Here is a 20781-nt window from a genome sequence, read left to right on the forward strand (position 1 = left end):
CCATTCCATTCCCCAGCACCTCCGACCCTACCCCTATGGAGCTCGGAGGTGCTGCTCCTAGGGTGACCGGAGGGGGGGTCGGTTCCTGCAACAAGTGTGGCCGTAGAGGGCACACTGCTGGTCGGTGCTGGGGAGGTTCTCCAGGGAGTCGAGGCAGCAGGCAGGGCACTGGTGGATCATCCCAGGTGAGTAGGCACCTGACTTACCCAGAGCTCCCTGTTGCGCACATGTATGTTTGTATAGAATTTCCTGAGTTTTCCCCGCATTCCCAGCATAAGGCGCTAGTCGATTCAAGCGCAGCTGGGAACTTTATTGACAGTTCATTTGCACGTAGATTAGGGATCCCTGTTGATGTGCCCTTCCCTGTACATGCCTTAGATAGTCGTCCTTTAGGGTCGGGCCTGATTAGGGAGGTCACAGCTCCACTATGGATGAAAATGCAGGAGGGTCATGAGGAGAGAATTAGTCTCTTCCTGATCTATTCTCCTGCGTTTCCTGTGGTGTTGGGGCTTACCTGGTTGGCCTCTCATGACCCCACTATTTTGTGGCAACAGAAGGCTCTCAAGGGATGGTCACGTCAGTGCTCAGGGAGGTGTGTAGGTGTTTCCATAGGTGCAACTACGGTGGAGAGTCCAAACCAGGTCTCCACTACGCACATTCCCCCCGAATATGCCAATTTGGCTCTCGCCTTCTGTAAAAAGAAGGCGACTCAACTACCACCCCATCGACAGGGGGATTGTGCGATAAATCTCCAGGTAGGCGCAGCACTTCCCAGGAGTCACGTGTATCCTCTGTCTCAGGAGGAGACGGCGGCTATGGAAACATATGTCTCCGAATCTCTGGGACAGGGATACATTCGGCCTTCCACTTCACCTGCCTCCTTGAGTTTTTTTTTGTGAAGAAGAAGGATGGAGGTTTATGCCCGTGCATTGACTATCGTGGGCTAAATCAGATCACTGTGAAGTACAGTTACCCACTGCCTCTCATAGCCAGTGTGAGAGAGTCATTGCACGGAGCGCACTTCTTCACCAAATTGGATCTCAGGAGCGCTAACATCCTGGTGCGTATCCGGGAGGGGGATGAGTGGAAGACGGCATTTAGCACCACCTCTGGGCACTATGAGTACCTCGTCATGCCGTACGGGTTGATGAATGCTCCATCAGTCTTCCAATCCTTCGTAGACAAGATTTTCAGGGACCTGCATGGGCAGGGTGTAGTGGTGTACAGTAGGGAAAAAAAGTATTTAGTCCGCCACCAATTTTGCAAGTTCTCCCACTTAAAAAGATGAGAGAGGCCTGTCATTTTCATCATAGGTACACGTCTACTATGACAGACAAATTGAGACTTTTTTTTCGAGAAAATCACATTGTAGGATTTTTTATGAATTTATTTGCAAATTATGGTGGAAAATAAGTATTTGGTCACCTACAAACAAGCAAGATTTTTGGCTCTCACAGACCTGTAACTTCTTCTTTAAGAGGCTCCTCTGTCCTCCACTCGTTACCTGTATTAATGGCACCTGTTTGAACTTGTTATCAGTAGAAAAGACACCTGTCCACAACCTCAAACAGTCACACTCCAAATTCCACTATGGCCAAGACCAAAGAGCTGTCAAAGGACACCAGAAACAAAATTGTAGACCTGCACCAGGCTGGGAAGACTGAATCTGCAATAGATAAGCAGCTTGGTTTGAATAAATCAACTGTGGGAGCAATTATTAGGAAATGGAAGACATACAAGACAACTGATAATCTCCCTCGATCTGGGGCTCCACGCAAGATCTCACCCCGTGGGGTCAAAATGATCACAAGAACGGTGAGCAAAAATCCCAGAACCACACGTGGGGACCTAGTGAATGACCTGCAAAGAGCTGGGACCAAAGTAACAAAGCCTACCATCAGTAACACACTACGCCGCCAGGGACTCAAATCCTGCAGTGCCAGACGTGTTCCCCTGCTTAAGCCAGTACATGACCAGGCCCGTCTGAAGTTTGCAAGAGTGCATTTGGATGATCCAGAAGAGGATTGGGAGAATGTCACATGGTCAGATGAAACCAAAATAGAACTTTTTGGTAAAAACTCAACTCATCGTGTTTGGAGGACAAAGAATGCTGAGTTGCATCCAAGGAACACCATACCTACTGTGAAGCATGGGGGTGGAAACATCATGCTTTGGGGCTGTTTTTCTGAAAAGGGACCAGGACGACTGATCCGTGTAAAGGAAAGAATGAATGGGGCCATGTATCGTGAGATTTTGAGTGAAAACCTCCTTCCATCAGCAAGGGCATTGAAGATGAAACATGGCTGGGTCTTTCAGCATGACAATGATCCCAAACACACCGCCCGGGCAACGAAGGAGTGGCTTCGTAAGAAGCATTTCAAGGTCCTGGAGTGGCCTAGCCAGTCTCCAGATCTCAACCCCATAGAAAATCTTTGTAGGGAGTTGAAAGTCCGTGTTGCCCAGCGACAGCCCCAAAACATCACTGCTCTAGAGGAAATCTGCATGGATGAATGGGCCAAAATACCAGCAACAGTGTGTGAAAACTTGCAGAAAACGTTTGACCTGTGTCATTGCCAACAAAGGGTATATAACAAAGTATTGAGAAACTTTTGTTATTGACCAAATACTTATTTTTCACCATAATTTGCAAATAAATTCATAAAAAATCCTACAATGTGATTTTCTGATTTTTTTTTCTCATATAGATGACATTCTAATATACCCCGCTACACGCGCCAAGTATGTGTCCCTGGTGCGCAAGGTACTTGGTCGACTGTTGGATCATGACCTATACGTCAAGGCTGAGAAATGTCTGTTCTTCCAACAGTCCGTCTCCTTCCTAGGGTACCGCCTGTCCGCGTCAGGGGTGGAGATGGAGAATGACCGCATTTTAACTGTGCGTAATTGGCCGTTTCCAACCACGGTAAAGGAGGTGCAGTGGGGCGGACAGGGCTTTTGGTCACCTGAAGGCTCTGTTTACCTCGGCTCTCGTGCTGGCTCATCGTGATCCCTCCTTGGCATTCATAGTAGAGGTGGACGCGTGTGCTTTCTTTTCGAAGAAGCTCAGCCCGGCGGAAAGAAACTATGATGTTGGGGACCGGGAGCTGTTAGCTGTTGTCAGGGCTCTGAATGCGTGGAGGCATTGGCTTGAGGGGGCTAAACACCCTTTCCTCATTTGGACTGACCACCGCAATCTGGAGTACATCCGGACTGCGAGGAGACTGAACCCTCGCCAGGCAAGGTGGGCCATGTTTTTCACCCGTTTTGTTTTCACCCTATCCTACAGACCAGGTTCCCAGAACGCTAAGTTTGACGCACTGTCCCGGTTGTATGACACAGAAGAGCGGTCCACGGATCCCACTACCATACTTCCGGCTTCTTGCCTGGTGGCACCGGTAGTATGGGTGGTTGACGCGGACATCGAGCGGGTGTTACGTACGGAGCCCACTCCCACCCAGTGTCCAGGTGGGCGTCTGTACGTTCCGGTTGATTTTACATTTACATTTTAGTCATTTAGCAGACGCTCTTATCCAGAGCGACTTACAGGAGCAATTAGGGTTAGGTGCCTTGCTCAAGGGCACATTTACGTCATTTAGCAGACACTCTTATCCAGAGCGACTCACCAATTGGTGCGTTCACCCTATAGCCAGTGGGATAACCACTTTACAATTTGGGGGGGGGGGGTAGAAGGATTACTTTATCCTATCCCAGGTATTCCTTAAAGAGGTGGGGTTTCAAATGCCTCCGGAAGGTGGTGAGTGACTCCGCTGTCCTGGCGTCGTGAGGGAGCTTGTTCCACCATTGGGGTGCCAGAGCAGCGAACAGTTTTGACTGGGCTGAGCGGGAACTATGCTTCCGCAGAGGAAGGGGAGCCAGCAGGCCAGAGGTGGATGAAACGCAATGCCCTCGTTTGGGTGTAGGGACTGATCAGAGCCCGAAGGTACAGAGGTGCCGTTCCCCTCACTGCTCCATAGGCAAGCACCATGGTCTTGTAGCGGATGCGAGCTTCAACTGGAAGCCAGTGGAGTGTGCGGAGGAGGGGGGTGACGTGAGAGAACTTGGGAAGGTTGAACACCAGACGGGCTGCGGCATTCTGGATGAGTTGTAGGGGTTTAATGGCACAGGCAGGGAGGCCAGCCAACAGCGAGTTGCAGTAGTCCAGACGGGAGATGACAAGTGCCTGGATTAGGACCTGTGCCGCTTCCTGTGTAAGGCAGGTCGTACTCTCCGAATGTTGTAGAGCATGAACCTGCAGGAGCGGGTCACCGCCTTGATGTTGGCGGAGAACGACAGGGTGTTGTCCAGGGTCACGCCTAGGCTCTTCGCACTCTGGGAGGAGGACACAGCGGAGTTGTCAACCGTGATGGCGAGATCATGGAACGGGCAGTCCTTCCCCGGGAGGAAGAGCAGCTCCGTCTTGCCAAGGTTCAGCTTGAGGTGGTGATCCGTCATCCATACTGATATGTCTGCCAGACATGCAGAGATGCGATTCGCCACCTGGTTATCAGAAGGGGGAAAGGAGAAGATTAGTTGTGTATCGTCAGCGTAGCAATGATAGGAGAGGCCATGTGAGGATATGACAGAGCCAAGTGACTTGGTGTATAGGGAGAAAAGGAGAGGGCCTAGAACTGAGCCCTGGGGGACACCAGTGGTGAGAGCACGTGGTGCGGAGACAGCTTCTCGCCACGCCACTTGGTAGGAGCGACCGGTCAGGTAGGACGCAATCCAGGAGTGAGCCGCGCCGGAGATGCCCAGCTCGGAGAGGGTGGAGAGGAGGATCTGATGGTTCACAGTATCAAAGGCAGCAGACAGGTCTAGAAGGACAAGAGCAGAGGAGAGAGAGTTAGCTTTAGCAGTGCGGAGAGCCTTTGTGACACATAGAAGAGCAGTCTCAGTTGAATGACCAGTCCTGAAACCTGACTGGTTAGGATCAAGAAGGTCATTCTGAGAGAGATGTCCGCGATCGATTGATCTATTGGGCCCACATGTCACCCTCCTCTGGTCATCCTGGCATTGGTCGAACAGTGCGCTGTCTTAGTGGGAAGTACTGGTGGCCCACTTTAGCTAAGGACGTGAGGGTTTATGTTTCCTCCTGCTCGGTGTGCGCCCAGTGCAAGGCACCTAGACACCTGCCCAGAAGGAAATTACAACCCCTACCCGTTCCACAACGGCCGTTGTCACACCTCCGTCACAAGGTAACACCACGATCCTGGTCGTTGTGGATCAGTTTTCTAAGTCCTGCCATCTCCTTCCTTTGCCCGGTCTCCCGACGGCCCTACAAACTGCGGAGGCTCTGTTTACCCACGTCTTCCGGCACTACAGGGTGCCTGAGGATATAGTGTCTGATCGGGGTCCCCAGTTCACATCGAGGGTCTGGAGGGCGTTCATGGAACGTCTGGGGGTCTCGGTCAGCCTGACCTCAGGTTTTCACCCCGAGAGTAATGGGCAGGTGGAGAGAGTTAACCAGGATGTGGGTAGGTTTCTGCGGTCCTATTGCCAGGGCCGGCCGGGGGAGTGGGCGGCTTTCATCCCCTGGGCAGAGATGGCCCAAAGCTCCCTCCGCCACTCCTCCACTAACATGTCTCCTTTTCAGTGTGTACTAGGTTATCAGCCGGTCCTGGCACCGTGGCATCAGAGCCAGATCGAGGCACCTGCGGTGGATGAATGGTTTCGGCGCTCTGAGGAGACCTGGGACACTTCCCATGTGCGCCTGCAATGGGCCATCAGGCAACAGAAGGCGAGCACCGATCGCCACCGCAGTGTGGCCCCGGTGTATGCACCGGGGGTCCGGGGTCTGGCTCTCAACCCGAAACCTGCCACTTCGCCTGCCCTGCCGGAAGCTGGGTCCACGGTTTGTGGGGCCATTTAAAGTCCTGAGAAGACTGAACAAGGTATGTTATAGGTTACAGCTTCCCCCTGATTACCATATTAACTCCTCGTTCCATGTGTCTCTCCTCAGGCCGGTGTATACTGTACGAGCCTTCATGGACTCAAGGCGTCAGGCGAGGGGCCTTCAGTACCTCGTGGAGTGGGAGGGGTACGGTCCGGAGGAGAGATGCTGGTGCCGGTGGAGGACATCCTGGACCCTTCCTTACTGCAGGAATTTCACCGTCTCCACCCGGATCGTCCTGCGCCTCATCCTCCAGGTCGTCCCCGAGGCCGGTGTCGGCGCGCTGCTGGAGCCGTGCGTCAAGGGGGGGTACTGTCACGACATTCCGCCGAAGTTGGTGCCTCTCCTTGTGCGGAGCGGGTATCGGCGGTCGTCGTCACCGGCTTTCTAGCTGCCATCGATCTGCGTTTCTGTTTTCCATTGGTTTTGTCTTGTTTGTACACACCTGATTCCCATTGTATGATGATTATTTCCCTATTTAACCCTCTGGTTCCCACATGGTTTTGTGCGTGTTTGTTCGTTGTGTTGTGTCATACACTTTTGTGAGCTGGTGTTTTCCCTGCGTGGAAATTAGTGTTCGTTTTTTCTAAGTAAAGTACGTTGTGTACTCAGTTCTGTGTCTTGCTTCTGACTCCGTCCTACCGCTGCACATTTGACACCTGACACTGGGAGGGCATAGGCCCACCAGCTTGGGAGCCAGTGCCACCCACTGGGGAGCCAGGCCCAGCCAATCAGAATTAGTTTTTCCCCACAAAAGGGCTTTATTACAGACAGAAATACTCCTCAGTTTCATCAGCAGTCCGGGTGGTTGGTCTCAGACAATCCCGCAGGTGAAGAAGCCGGATGTGGATGTCCTGGGCTGGCCTGATTACACGTGGTCTGCGGTTGTGAGGCTGGTTGGACATACTGTCAAATTCTCTAAAACGATGTTGGAGGCAGCTTATGATAGAGAAATGAACATTGAACTATCTGGCAACAGCTCTGGCGGACAATCAGCATGCCAATTGCACGCTCCCTCAAAACTTGAGTAATCTGTGGCATTGTGTTGTGTGACAAAACTGCACATTTTAGAGTGGCCTTTTATTGTCCCCAGCACAAGGTGCACCTGTTTAATGATCAGCTTCTTGATATGCCACACCTGTCAGGTGGATGGATTATCTTGGCAAAGGAGAAATGCTCACTAACAGGGATTAAAACTAATTTGTGCACAACATTTTAGAGAAATAAGCTTTTTGTGCCTTTGGAAAATTTATGGGATCATTTATATCTGGTCATCGGACCTACAATTTACATGTTGCATTTATATTTTTGTTCAATGTTGTTTGCTTTCAACAGAACTCCACCTCATACCGCCACATCCTTGAATGTTCCATAGTACCTGCTAAGCTACCGACTGGTCAGGTGAAAGTATTTGTACAAAATCCTAACTATATTTGTAAGTACGGTGTCCAGTAGAGGTCAGTGTTTGAAAGCAGCTTGGAATCGAAGAAAGCACCAGAACCAGGGCGAAATCAGTGGGATCTCGCATTTTGCAATACATGGTTTGAAAAAGCACGTGATCAAACAAAGTTTCGGACATCATTGATGACGTCCTTCTGATAAAGTGATGCACACATCAGCACACTGCTTCGAGGTTAGCTGCTTAGATTTTGATGCATGCCTCAGCACTCCGGTATCAAACGTAACATCACTACCTAACACCACTGTGGCTAAACTAGGCTAATAAGTAACACCTTATGATACAGTGGGGGAAAAAAGTATTTAGTCAGCCACCAATTGTGCAAGTTCTCCCACTTAAAAAGATGAGAGAGGCCTGTAATTTTCATCATAGGTACACATCAACTATGACAGACAAAATGAGAAAAACATTTCCAGAAAATCACATTGTAGGATTTTTTATGAATTTATTTGCAATTTATGGTGGAAAATAAGTATTTGGTCAAAAACTAAAGTTTCTCAATACTTTGTTATATACCCTTTGTTGGCAATGACACAGGTCAAACGTTTTCTGTAAATCTTCACAAGGTTTTCACACACTGTTGCTGGTATTTTGGCCCATTCCTCCATGCAGATCTCCTCTAGAGCAGTGATGTTTTGGGGCTGTCGCTGGGCAACACAGACTTTCAACTCCCTCCAAAGATTTTCTATGGGGTTGAGATCTGGAGACTGGCTAGGCCACTCCAGGACCTTGAAATGCTTCTTACGAAGCCACTCCTTCGTTGCCCGGGGCGGTGTGTTTGGGATCATTGTCATACTGAAAGACCCAGCCACGTTTCATCTTCAATGCCCTTGCTGATGGAAGGAGGTTTTCACTCAAAATCTCACGATACATGGCCCCATTCATTCTTTCCTTTACATGGATCAGTCGTCCTGGTCCCTTTGCAGAAAAACAGCCCCAAAGCATGATGTTTCCACCCCCATGCTTCACAGTAGGTATGGTGTTCTTTGGATGCAACTCAGCATTCTTTGTCCTCCAAACACGACAAGTTGAGTTTTTACCTAAATGTTCTATTTTGGTTTCATCTGACCATATGACATTCTCCCAATCCTCTTCTGGATCATCCAAATGCACTCTAGCAAACGTCAGACGGGCCTGGACATGTACTGGCTTAAGCAGGGGGACACGTCTGGCACTGCAGGATTTGAGTCCCTGGCGGCGTAGTGTGTTACTGATGGTAGGCTTTGTTACTTTGGTCCCAGCTCTCAGCAGGTCATTCACTAGGTCCCCCCGTGTGGTTCTGGGATTTTTGCTCACCGTTCTTGTGATCATTTTGACCCCACGGGGTGAGATCTTGCGTGGAGCCCCAGATCGAGGGAGATTTTCAGTGGTCTTGTATGTCTTCCATTTCCTAATAATTGCTCCCACAGTTGATTTCTTCAAACCAAGCTGCTTACCTATTGCAGATTCAGTCTTCCCAGCCTGGTGCAGGTCTACAATTTTGTTTCTGGTGTCCTTTGACAGCTCTTTTGTCTTGGCCATAGTGGAGTTTGGAGTGTGACTGTTTGAGGTTGTGGACAGGTGTCTTTTATACTGATAACAAGTTCAAACAGGTGCAATTAATACAGGTAACGAGTGGAGGACAGAGGAGCCTCTTAAAGAAGAAGTTACAGGTCTGTGAGAGCCAGAAATCTTGCATGTTTGTAGGTGACCAAATACTTATTTTCCACCATAATTTGCAAATAAATTCATAAAAAATCCTACAATGTGATTGTCTGGAATTTTTTTTCTCAATTTGTCTGTCATAGTAGACGTGTACCTATGATGAAAATTACAGGCCTCTCTCATATTTTTAAGTGGGAGAACTTGCACAATTGGTGGCTGACTAAATACTTTTTTCCCCCACTGTACATCCTGCTTGAAACTGCAAGAAATACTCAAAGACAGTGAAACTTTCTCTTCATTTTAGCTGAACCAAAAGCACCACCACACATGCATCTATGCAGCCAGTCACACGAGCGCACGCAAACACGCGCGCACACACACATCCTCTATGCCATGAAAGGCAGTGGTCACAGTTCAATTGGTGGCTCTATCCCTCAGGTCTCATCTCACTTTGGTGGTGTCAGGACAGGGGCGGCTATGTTGGGATGGCAGGAGAGTGCTCTTTATATAACAGTTGACACTGTCCTTGCCCACGGCTGTGCTGTGTTGAGGAGCTGATATCTGGACTTTTGACACCTCCCTCAGGGCATGACAGTAGGAGAGGCAGGGTAGGGGAGTGTATATGTGTATTCTAACCCAATAATGGTTGAATTGAAGTACTTTAAGCTGCCTATCAATCATTGTTTTTGCGACCAGTGGACAGCCAGTGAAAAACTCCTCTGTGGTATTGTGCTCCATACTGTCATAAACAAGTTTAATTTAAGAAGACCATGAGTGGGGCTTTTATTGCTCAATCTAATTCGTACTGATAAAAACAAAACAAATCATAGGCTTAACTGACACATGCTCAAACTCGCACAACTGTCTAGATATCAAAGTGTCAACAACAAAAATGTATTTTTCACATGGAAATAGCACTTTTCAGTAGTGCTCAAAGCATGCCATTCCATGAGAACGCCATTTAATGTTCAACTCGAAGCAATGAGCCCAAACAGTCAGCAGGTTGACGTTTATTGTCATGAGTCAGAACTCAGCGATTTCCTCTTAGATAGGCCAGCTGCAAAGTCAAAATTCGCGATATTGTTAAAATGGATTAAACCAAAATTTGCTTTTTGGTCTTAATTTAAGGTTAGGGTTAGGCATTAGGGTTAGCAGTGTGGTTAAGGTTAGGGTTAAGGTTAGGGTTAGGATTATCACTTTGTGGCTGTGACAGCTAGTAACAACTGCCTCCAGGACAAGATTCATGACGGAAAATGTCAACCTGCAATCAGTCCTCCAAGACAACAAAATCATAAACAACAGGGAAAGCTAATAAATTCTTAGTTTTTGTGTTATGCTTAGTTAAAACAATTTGGCAACTCTATACAGTGGGGGGAAAAGTATTTAGTCAGCCACCAATTGTGCAAGTTCTCCCACTTAAAAAGATGAGAGAGGCCTGTAATTTTCATCATAGGTACACGTCAACTATGACAGACAAATTGAGAAAAAAGAAAAAGAAAATCCAGAAAATCACATTGTAGGATTTTTAATGAATTTATTTGTACATTTTGGTGGAAAATAAGTATTTGGTCACCTACAAACAAGCAAGATTTCTGGCTCTCACAGACCTGTAACTTCTTCTTTAAGAGGCTCCTCTGTCCTCCACTCGTTACCTGTATTAATGGCACCTGTTTGAACTTGTTATCAGTATAAAAGACACCTGTCCACAACCTCAAACAGTCACACTCCAAATTCCACTATGGCCAAGACCAAAGAGCTGTCAAAGGACACCAGAAACAAAATTGTAGACCTGCACCAGGCTGGGAAGACTGAATCTGCAATAGGTAAGCAGCTTGGTTTGAAGAAATCACCTGTGGGAGCAATTATTAGGAAATGGAAGACATACAAGACCACTGAAAATCTCCCTCGATCTGGGGCTCCACGCAAGATCTCACCCCGTGGGGTCCAAATGATCACAAGAACGGTGAGCAAAAATCCCAGAGCCACACGGGGGGACCTAGTGAATGACCTGCAGAGAGCTGGGACCAAAGTAACAAAGCCTACCATCAGTAACACACTACGCCGCCAGGGACTCAAATCCTGCAGTGCCAGACGTGTCCCTCTGCTTAAGCCAGTACATGTCCAGCCCTGTCTGACGTTTGCTAGAGTGCATTTGGATGATCCAGAAGAGGATTGGGAGAATGTCATATGGTCAGATGAAACCAAAATATAACTTTCTGGTAAAAACTCAACTCGTCGTGTTTGGAGGACAAAGAATGCTGAGTTGCATCCAAAGAACACCATACCTACTGTGAAGCATGGGGGTGGAAACATCATGCTTTGGGGCTGTTTTTCTGCAAAGGGACCAGGACGACTGATCTGTGTAAAGGAAATAATTAATGGGGCCATGTATCGTGAGATTTTGAGTGAAAACCTCCTTCCATCAGCAAGGGCATTGAAGATGAAACTGGCTGGGTCTTTCAGCATGACAATGATCCCAAACACACCTCCCGGGCAACGAAGGAGTGGCTTCGTAAGAAGCATTTCAAGGTCCTGGAGTGGCCTAGCCAGTCTCCAGATCTCAACCCCATAGAAAATCTTTGGAGGGAGTTGAAAGTCTGTGTTGCCCAGCGACAGCCCCAAAACATCATTGCTCTAGAGGAGATCTGCATGGAGGAATGGGCCAAAATACCAGCAACAGTGTGTGAAAACCTTGTGAAGACTTACAGAAAACGTTTGACCTGTGTCATTGCCAACAAAGGGTATATAACAAAGTATTGAGAAACTTTTGTTATTGACCAAATACTTATTTTCCACCATAATTTGCAAATAAATTCATTAAAAATCCTACAATGTGATTTTCTGGAGTTTTGTTTCTCATTTTGTCTGTCATATTTGACGTGTACCTATGATGAAAATTACAGGCCTCTCTCATCTTTTTAAGTGGGAGAACTTGCACAATTGGTGGCTGACTAAATACTTTTTTTCCCCACTGTATTTCCATATTTCCAAGTCCTATTGAAGATCAAGGGGAAACAAATTAGTTGGAATGACTGGAAATATGACAGACTTTGGTTTAAAGATATAGCCTAATCGTATTATCTGTAGTGGAAAGGAATTGGTTAGAAGAAGCCTATTAACCAACTGATAATGTTGGTTATCGTACTGCTGCATTAGTATCCTACTGCTGCACGGTGTCCATATTTGGACAGCCTCAATCTGATATGATCACTGTACTGATGAAATACACTTTACTTTGTGCTTTCACATAAGAAACCGTGTTAATTTGATTTGTAGCCATATCTACCAACAGAAAAGAGTATGTGCGAATAAACGTGGTTGAGAATTATTATTCACGAGTTTAGATTGGACTATTATTCTCTGAATTGACAGAATTCATGTGTCGTTGAAGTGACCAGTATTAATTCTCATTGATTTTGTCCCATTTAATTCCTTGAGCATCCAAACATATATGTGCATGGGGAACAGCCAGGCAATCTCCACCAAAATTATGTCTGTTTACTTCAGTGACTGTGCAGTGCAGTGACGGAGGGTGGGCTGGGTGAGTTGGGTAAGGTGTTTCAGAGAGTTACGTTTTCTATTCATGTTTCTTATTTGTATGTATTGGTAGTGGAATATTGTTTTCCCATTTCCCATGTATATAAATAGGCGGAGATCTGCGGACCTCAGCACTTTGAGCTGTCTTCAGAAAGAAAAAAATTAATATGAGAGGAAGAAGGTTGACTTCCAGAGCTCAGGTGCCTTGTCACCATCTAAGTGTGTGCAGCCCTGCGAAATCCTCCTTCACACACACACACGCACTTGAGCACTTGTGAACACACACATCCTACTGAGACTGGGGCGGCAGGTAGCACGTTGGGCGAGTAACTGAAAGGTTGCTGGTTTGAATCCCTGAGGCAACTAGGTGACAAATCTGCTGTTGTGCCCTTGAGCAAGACACTTAACCATAGTTGCTCTGGATAAGAGTGTCTGCTAAATTACGTAAATATAAGGTGCAAAAATTATGCGTAGATTAAGATAACATTTGGTCAATTGCACACAAGGTCCAACCGACATTCAACTTTTAACCCAACTTACATTTTTAGTAGACACTCTTATCCAGAGCGACTTACAGTTAGTGCATACATTTCTCATACTGGCCCCACGTGGGAATCGAACCCACAACCCTAGCGTTGCAAGCACCATGCTCTACCAACTGAGCTACAAAAGAGAGAGAAACACACGCACGCATACACATTTTCGAGAGATGCGTTGGGCTGCCGCCCGGGGGGTTGTGGTTGTGGGGGGTTAAATGCCTTGCTCAAGGGCACAGCAGCAGGCAATAGCATCTAGGATTTGATACCAGAAACCCTCCGGTGGCCAGCTCACTTCTTGCCAGATTTTTCCTGTCGGACCTGGGATAACTGCTAGGCTACCTGCCACCCACAAGAGTTTATGCTTAAAAAGAATATAGGTAGATAAAGAGAAACGAGAGAGCGTTCACCTCCTTCCACTCAATACACATACAAACGACAACATCGTACAAACATCAACTACATCACACCTGTCCAGACTATTAGCACACACACCCATCTCTAGCACCCGCATCACTTTCCGCCACATGGCCTGAAACTGCACCATTTTGTTTCTCTCTGTAGCCCATGCACTTTCAATATTTCAATAATAAATTATTCAATTTTTTTATTGCGTTAATGATGGCGGATTGATTCATTTCCACGTTTTTTGTATATTTTTTTTTTAAGATGAGTGATGAGAAGAGAATCGTCCAACCCATCGTGTAACTCACTATACCCCCATATGTCATGTCTTGAAATATGCAGACAGACTGTAATACTTCTAACAGCCAACTTTATAGCTCAACATACAACTTATGGACTTTATAGCATTCCCAGAAAGCATGAATTATTAGGTTATTATTAGTTTTACACTTAAGACATGACCCTGCCGTTGTGCTGTAGAATTTGTGAATTTTGTCTCTTGTATAATACATTCTATACATTAACTTATACTGGATTAAGCATACATTTCAGTTAACTGTACATGTTTTTGTTATGCTCCCTCCATCTTGTGCCAACATCAGTTATTTTTAAGTCTTAGTTCATATTTTTTTCTAAGAGATTGTCACTTGGATATGCTCTCTGCAAGGTTTTGTATATCTTCCTTTATGAACATCCTTTTATTAATCAAATAAGATTCCCTCAAGGTTGCTTTGATGTCCAAAAGATTTCAAATCAAAATGTTGTGATATGTAACTTTTAAGTTGCATGTATTTTAAGACATCCTCCTCAGGCACCAACCAATCTCTATGTCCACTACCCATAAAAGCAGGCTTTATTTGCAAGGAGGTATGTTGGTGCATTGGTAACTGATGGTGTCGATTCTTTAACACACAGGGACACGTGAAAAGTAATTGTAATATATGTTGCTAATACTCGAGACATGGAGATATTAATACAGGAAAATAACAATGAGATTCATTTTCATAGTTTGTTTAAATAATTGAGGACTCTATTTTTACAAACCTAAGGCAATGGTAAATCTTAGTGCTAGCTGTACCTCAATAGGTGGGGGGTCAGAAATATTTTTGCTATTTTCACAACCAGAATTATGGGTACGGTAGTGTGAAAGGGCTGGGTTTTGATGAATAAACAAGTTTAAGGTGTATTAAGGCTTGACCCCTCACTGGCCAATCAGAATGTGCTCCATGGTTAAATATGTGGTTGCTTCAAGTTGTGTATTTATGTATTAGTCTAGCCAAATACCTTTTCTCTGAACAACCCTGGTCAAGCTAGCTAGCTAATGTTAGCTTCGGATTTTAGCTCACACCCACTAGCTTTGCTAGTTAGCTAGCCATTTTAATCCTTGTGTTAGTTGATAAAGTTGTTCTTCTTACCTAGCTAATTACTGTACACTTAAGGTATTGAGGTAACCTACTATCTAGATCAATTAACATCATTTTTTCTCATTTTAATATTAAATGGTGGTCACAAAAACTCACTTAACTAATGTTGTTTATAGCTTTAAAATGTGGATCCTATACCTTAAGTATTTGGTGATGGTAGTTATCTAGCTAAGTAACTAATGTCTTTCTCTTTTCCTTTTCTTATTATTTCAGAGAAAGCATTTACACCATCTTAAGAAGTATGGAGTACTGACAGCAAACACACTGAAGAGAAAACATGTCTCTGACACTCCCTCCACCATTAAGCAGTGCACATTACTGAAGACAGTGTCTCAAAAATCCATTGACAAAGCTGTGGTTAAGTATGTGGTCCAAGGGCTCCAAACATTCGCTGTTGTAGAGCAAGAACCGTTTAGAGAGTTTGTCCAGGATCTGCAGCCTAACTCAAAGATCATATCAAGGCCCACACTGCACTCCAGGATTGATGAAGCCTCCAAGGAAATTAAGAAGAAGGTGACTGAGGCCATGAGAGGAGTTGACCACATCGGCACAACCACTGACTGCTGGTCTGCAAGAAGACGGAGCTTCATTGGTGTTACAGCCCATTGGATAGACCCTGACAGTCTCTACAGATGCTCTTCAGCCCTGGCTTGTAAACGGTTTAGAGGCTTGCACACCTTTGATTTGTTGGCAGGCACCCTAAATGACGAAATCCGGGGTAAGATTGTGAGAACAACAACAGACAATGGCTCTAACTTCTTGAAAGCTTTCCATCTGGAGAAGATGAAAACAAGAAGGATTACTTTATCCTATCCCAGGTATTCCTTAAAGAGGTGGGGTTTCAAATGTCTCCGGAACAGTTTTGACTGGGCTGAGCGGGAACTATGCTTCCGCAGAGGTAGGGGAGCCAGCAGGCCAGAGGTGGATGAACGCAGTGCCCTCGTTTGGTTGTAGGGACTGATCAGAGCCTGAAGGTATGGAGGTGCCGTTCCCCTCACAGCTCCGTAGGCAAGCACCATGGTCTTGTAGCAGATGCGAGCTTCAACTGGAAGCCAGTGGAGTGTGCGGAGGAGCGGGGTGACGTGAGAGAACTTGGGAAGGTTGAACACCAGACGGGCTGCGGCATTCTGGATGAGTTGTAGGGGTTTAATGGCACAGGCAGGGAGCCCAGCCAACAGCGAGTTGCAGTAATCCAGACGGGAGATGACAAGTGCCTGGATTAGGACCTGTGCCGCTTCCTGTGTAAGGCAGGGTCGTACTCTCCAAATGTTGTAGAGCATGAACCTACAGGATCGGGTCACCGCCTTGATGTTAGCGGAGAACGACAGGGTGTTGTCCAGGGTTACGCCAAGGCTCTTCGCACTCTGGGAGGAGGACACAACGGAGTTGTCAACCGTGATGGCGAGATCATGGAACTGGCAGTCCTTCCCCGGGAGGAAGAGCAGCTCCATCTTGCCAAGGTTCAGCTTGAGGTGGTGATCCGTCATCCATACTGATATGTCTGCCAGACATGCAGAGATGCTATTCGCCACCTGGTTATCAGAAGGGGGAAAGGAGAAGATTAGTTGTGTGTCGTCAGCGTAGCAATGATAGGAGAGGCCATGTGAGGATATGACAGAGCCAAGTGACTTGGTGTATAGCGAGAATAGGAGAGGGCCTAGAACTGAGCCCTGGGGGACACCAGTGGTGAGAGCACGTGGTGCGGAGACAGCTTCTCGCCACGCCACTTGGTAGATGCGACCGGTCAGGTAGAACGCAATCCAAGAGTGAGCTGCGCCGGAGATGCCCAGCTCGGAGAGGGTGGAGAGGAGGATCTGATGGTTCACAGCATCAAAGGCAGCAGACAGGTCTAGAAGGACAAGAGCAGAGGAGAGAGAGTTAGCTTTAGCAGTGCGGAGAGAGCCTCCGTGACACAGAGAAGAGCAGTCTCAGTTGAATGACCAGTTTTGAAACCTGACTGGTTTGGATCAAGAAGGTCATTCTGAGAGAGATAGCAAGAGAGTTGGCTAAAGACGGCACGCTCAATAGTTTTGGAGAGAAAAGAAAGAAGGGATACTGGTCTGTAGTTGTTGACATCAGAGGGATCGAGAGTTGGTTTTTTGAGAAGGGGTGCAACTCTCGCTCTCTTGAAGACGGAAGGGACATAGCCAGCGGTCAAGGATGAGTTGATCAGCGAGGTGAGGTAAGGGAGAAGGTCACCGGAGATGGTCTGGAGAAGAGAGGAGGGGATAGGGTCAAGCGGGCAGGTTGTTGGGCGGCCTGCCATCACAAGTCGCAAGATTTTATCTGGAGAGAGAGGCGAGAAAGAAGTCAAAGCATAGGGTAGGGCAGTGTGAGCAGGACCAGCAGTGTCATTTGACTTAACAAACGAGGATCGGATGTCGTCAACCTTCTTTTCAAAATGGTTGACGAAGTCATCCACAGAGAGGGAGGTGAAGCAGATGCTTGGAATTTAGAGTGGTAGAAAGTGGCCTTAGCAGCAGAAACAGATGAAGAAAATGTAGAGAGGAGGGAGTGAAAAGATGCCAGGTCCGCAGGGAGTCTAGTTTTCTTCCATTTCCGCTCAGCTGCCCGGAGCTCTGTTCTGTGAGCTCGCAATGAGTCATCAAGCCACGGAGCTGGAGGGGAGGACCGAGCCGGCCAGGAGGATAGGGGACATAGAGAGTCAAAGGATGCAGAAAGGGAAGATAGGAGGGTTGAGGAGGCAGAATCAGGAGATTGGAGGGAGAAGGATTGAACAGAGGGAAGAGATGATAGGATGGAAGAGGAGAGAGTAGCGGGAGAGAGAGAGGGAAGTTTGCGACGACGCATTACCATCTGTGTAGGGGCAGAGTGAGTAGTGTTGGAGGAGAGGGAGAGAGAAAAGGATACAAAGTAGTGGTCGGAGACTTGGAGGGGAGTTGCAGTGAGATTAGTAGAACAACAGCATCTAGTAAAGATGAGGTCAAGCGTATTGCCTGCCTTGTGAGTAGGGGGGGGGCGGTGAGAGGGTGAGGTCAAAAGAGGAGAGGAGTGGAAAGAAGGAGGCAGAGAGAAATGAGTCAAATGTAGATGTAGGGAGGTTGAAATCCCCCAGAACTGTGAGGGGTGAGCCATCCTCAGGAAAGGAACTTATCAAGGCGTCAAGCTCATTGATGAACTCTCCAAGGGAACCTGGAGGGCGATAGATGACAAGGATATTAAGCTTAAATGGGCTAGTGACTGTGACAGCACGGAATTCAAATGAGGAGATAGACAGATGGGTCAGGGGAAAAATTTAGAATGTCCACTTGGGAGAGATGAGGATTCCTGTGCCACCACCCCGCTGACCAGATGCTCTCGGGGTATGCGAGAACACATGGTCAGATGAGGAGAGAGCAGCAGGAGTAGCAGTGTTTTCAGTGGTAATCCATGTTTCCGTCAGCGCCAAGAAGTCGAGGGACTGGAGGGTAGCATAGGCTGAGATTAACTCTGCCTTGTTGGCAGCAGAACGGCAGTTCCAGAGGCTGCCTGAAACCTGGAACTCCACGTGGGTCGTGCGTGCAGGGACCACCAGGTTAGAGAGGCAGCAGCCACGCGGTGTGAGGCGTTTGTGTAGCCTGTGCGGAGAGGAGAGAACAGGGTTAGGCAGAGGCATAGTTGACAGGCTGCAGCAGATGGCTACAATAATGCAGAGGAGATCGGAATGAAATGAACTAAACAACTCCCAAATATAACTCTCCCAACTTCCACCTCAGAAACTATAATTGTTGTAAACTACAGCGGTTCAATGTTTTCTAGGAATAGACTAACTTAGTTTATTCAGCTAGCTAACTAGGTGCAGTATTATTCCGTGAAAATCGTCCGGGCACCTCGTCATAAGACGCCACAGCCAGCTAGCATGCCGGACTCCAACAACACGGTTTAGCGCCAATACTCGGCCACAACAAACCACCAGTGTATCAACACGCAAGCAGATCGTTCGTGTCCGTGTCTAACGTTGTGGGTTAGTCCCGACAGCTTGAGCGAGTCCGTCGTCAACTTATTCAGCCAGTTAGTTAGCTAGAATAGTTAGCAAACTAGCTAGCCATTGCTTTCAGACAAAGAAGAACCCCTCTTTTCACGGCACGAACACACAGAGAGAGCCAAACTAACGTTAACTAGTCACCCATGTCCCGAATTCCTTGAACGACTCGGGCTATCAATATGTAAAAAACAAAACACAAATGTAGGTTATGACTTACCCCTAGCAGCTACTGTTAGCTAGCCAAGTGCAAAGCTAGCCACTGAATTGACTCAGCCAGTTCGCGTCTGTTCGCTCGGTCGTTCCAGCTATTGTTTACTAGTAGCTATCCAGGTAGCAACAAGCTAGCTAAATTTCAAGCACAGTAGCCACTTGCTACCTAACGTTAACGGTTCAGACAATGAGGTTAGAAAACAGCTGAATGGTAGGCAATTATTGTATGTAATTATTGTAAGCAGCCAGCTGGCGTAATTACAGGCACTCTCAGGCGTGAAACAACTATACCGTTGCTAATAGCTACTCGCCAGCTAGTCCAGGTGGTGGGTTAGCTAGCTAGCTTCGTGCTACACCCGGCACAGCCGAATACAATACTAACCTACAGTTATTACATACAACAACCCACGATAACTACCTACAATACCTAACTACAATCTAAATACATAGTTTAAGCCTTACTTGACAAAGCCCAAGCTATGTATAAAGCCAAGCTTACCCGACGCCAAGCTTACCCGACGACGATATGTATGACTCTACTGTCTCAATACTACTCAACATAGTATGTACAGTCGATGCCCTGGAAGCAACATCCAGTGAGGCTTACAAAAAAGTGTCCTGTTCAACATTTGGCAGGTGCCAAGCACTTTGGAACAAATGCAGAAGATCCAGACTTGCAGCCGAAACGGTTGAAGATGCTTGCGACCTCCAGCTGCTGCACCCGAATGCTACAAGGTGGAACTCCTGTGTCACGCCCTGGCTCTGGGGACTCTAATATGTTGAGCCAGGGTGTGTATAGTCTATGTGTGTTCTAGGTTTCACTTTCTGGTTTTGTAATTCTATGTTGGCCAGGGTGGCTCCCAATCAGAGACGGCTGTAGCTCGTTGTCTCTGATTGGGAGTCATACTTAGGTAGCCGTTAGGCATTCAGTGGTGCGCTTCGTCAGCCCGGCTCGGCCCGTTCCTGCTCCCCGCACCAAGTCAGTGGTGCGCTTCGTCAGCCCGGCTCGGCCCGTTCCTGCTCCCCGCACCAAGTCAGTGGTGCGCTTCGACAGCCCGGCTCGGCCCGCTCCTGCTCCCCACACCAAGCCAGTGGTGTGCGTCGTCAGTCCGGCACGGCCCGTGCCTGTTCCACCGGTGGCTGGTCCGGCACCGGTCAGATGCTTCACGCCGGAGCTAGAGCAATCCGCTCCACCAGTGTGCAGTCCAGCTCCGGCCAGCGGGGCCAGACCGGACCAGGGGTACTTTGGGGGGTTGGAGAGGGAGCGGGGATCAGGCCCGGAGCCGGATCCGCCGCCTAAGCGGAGTGGCCACCCGGTCCCTCCCCTGTGGTAGTTTGGTGGCGCGGTCGGAGTCCGCGCCTTTAGGGGGTACTGTCACGCCCTGGCTCTGGGGACTCTAATATGTTGAGCCAGGGTGTGTATAGTCTATGTGTGTTCTAGGTTTCACTTTCTGGTTTTGTAATTCTATGTTGGCCAGGGTGGCTCCCAATCAGAGACGGCTGTAGCTCGTTGTCTCTGATTGGGAGTCATACTTAGGTAGCCGTTAGGCATTCATTTGGTGTGGTTTCTTGTTCGTATTTGGTTTGTGTATTACCATTGACTGTCACGTCATCGTTTTGTTGTTTTGATCGTGTGATCAGTCTTTAAATAAATATGTTCGCCTAAATAGGTCCTCCTCTATATATGACGA

This window comes from Coregonus clupeaformis, chromosome 18 (assembly GCF_020615455.1).
Source record: "Coregonus clupeaformis isolate EN_2021a chromosome 18, ASM2061545v1, whole genome shotgun sequence".
NCBI lineage: Eukaryota > Metazoa > Chordata > Actinopteri > Salmoniformes > Salmonidae > Coregonus > Coregonus clupeaformis.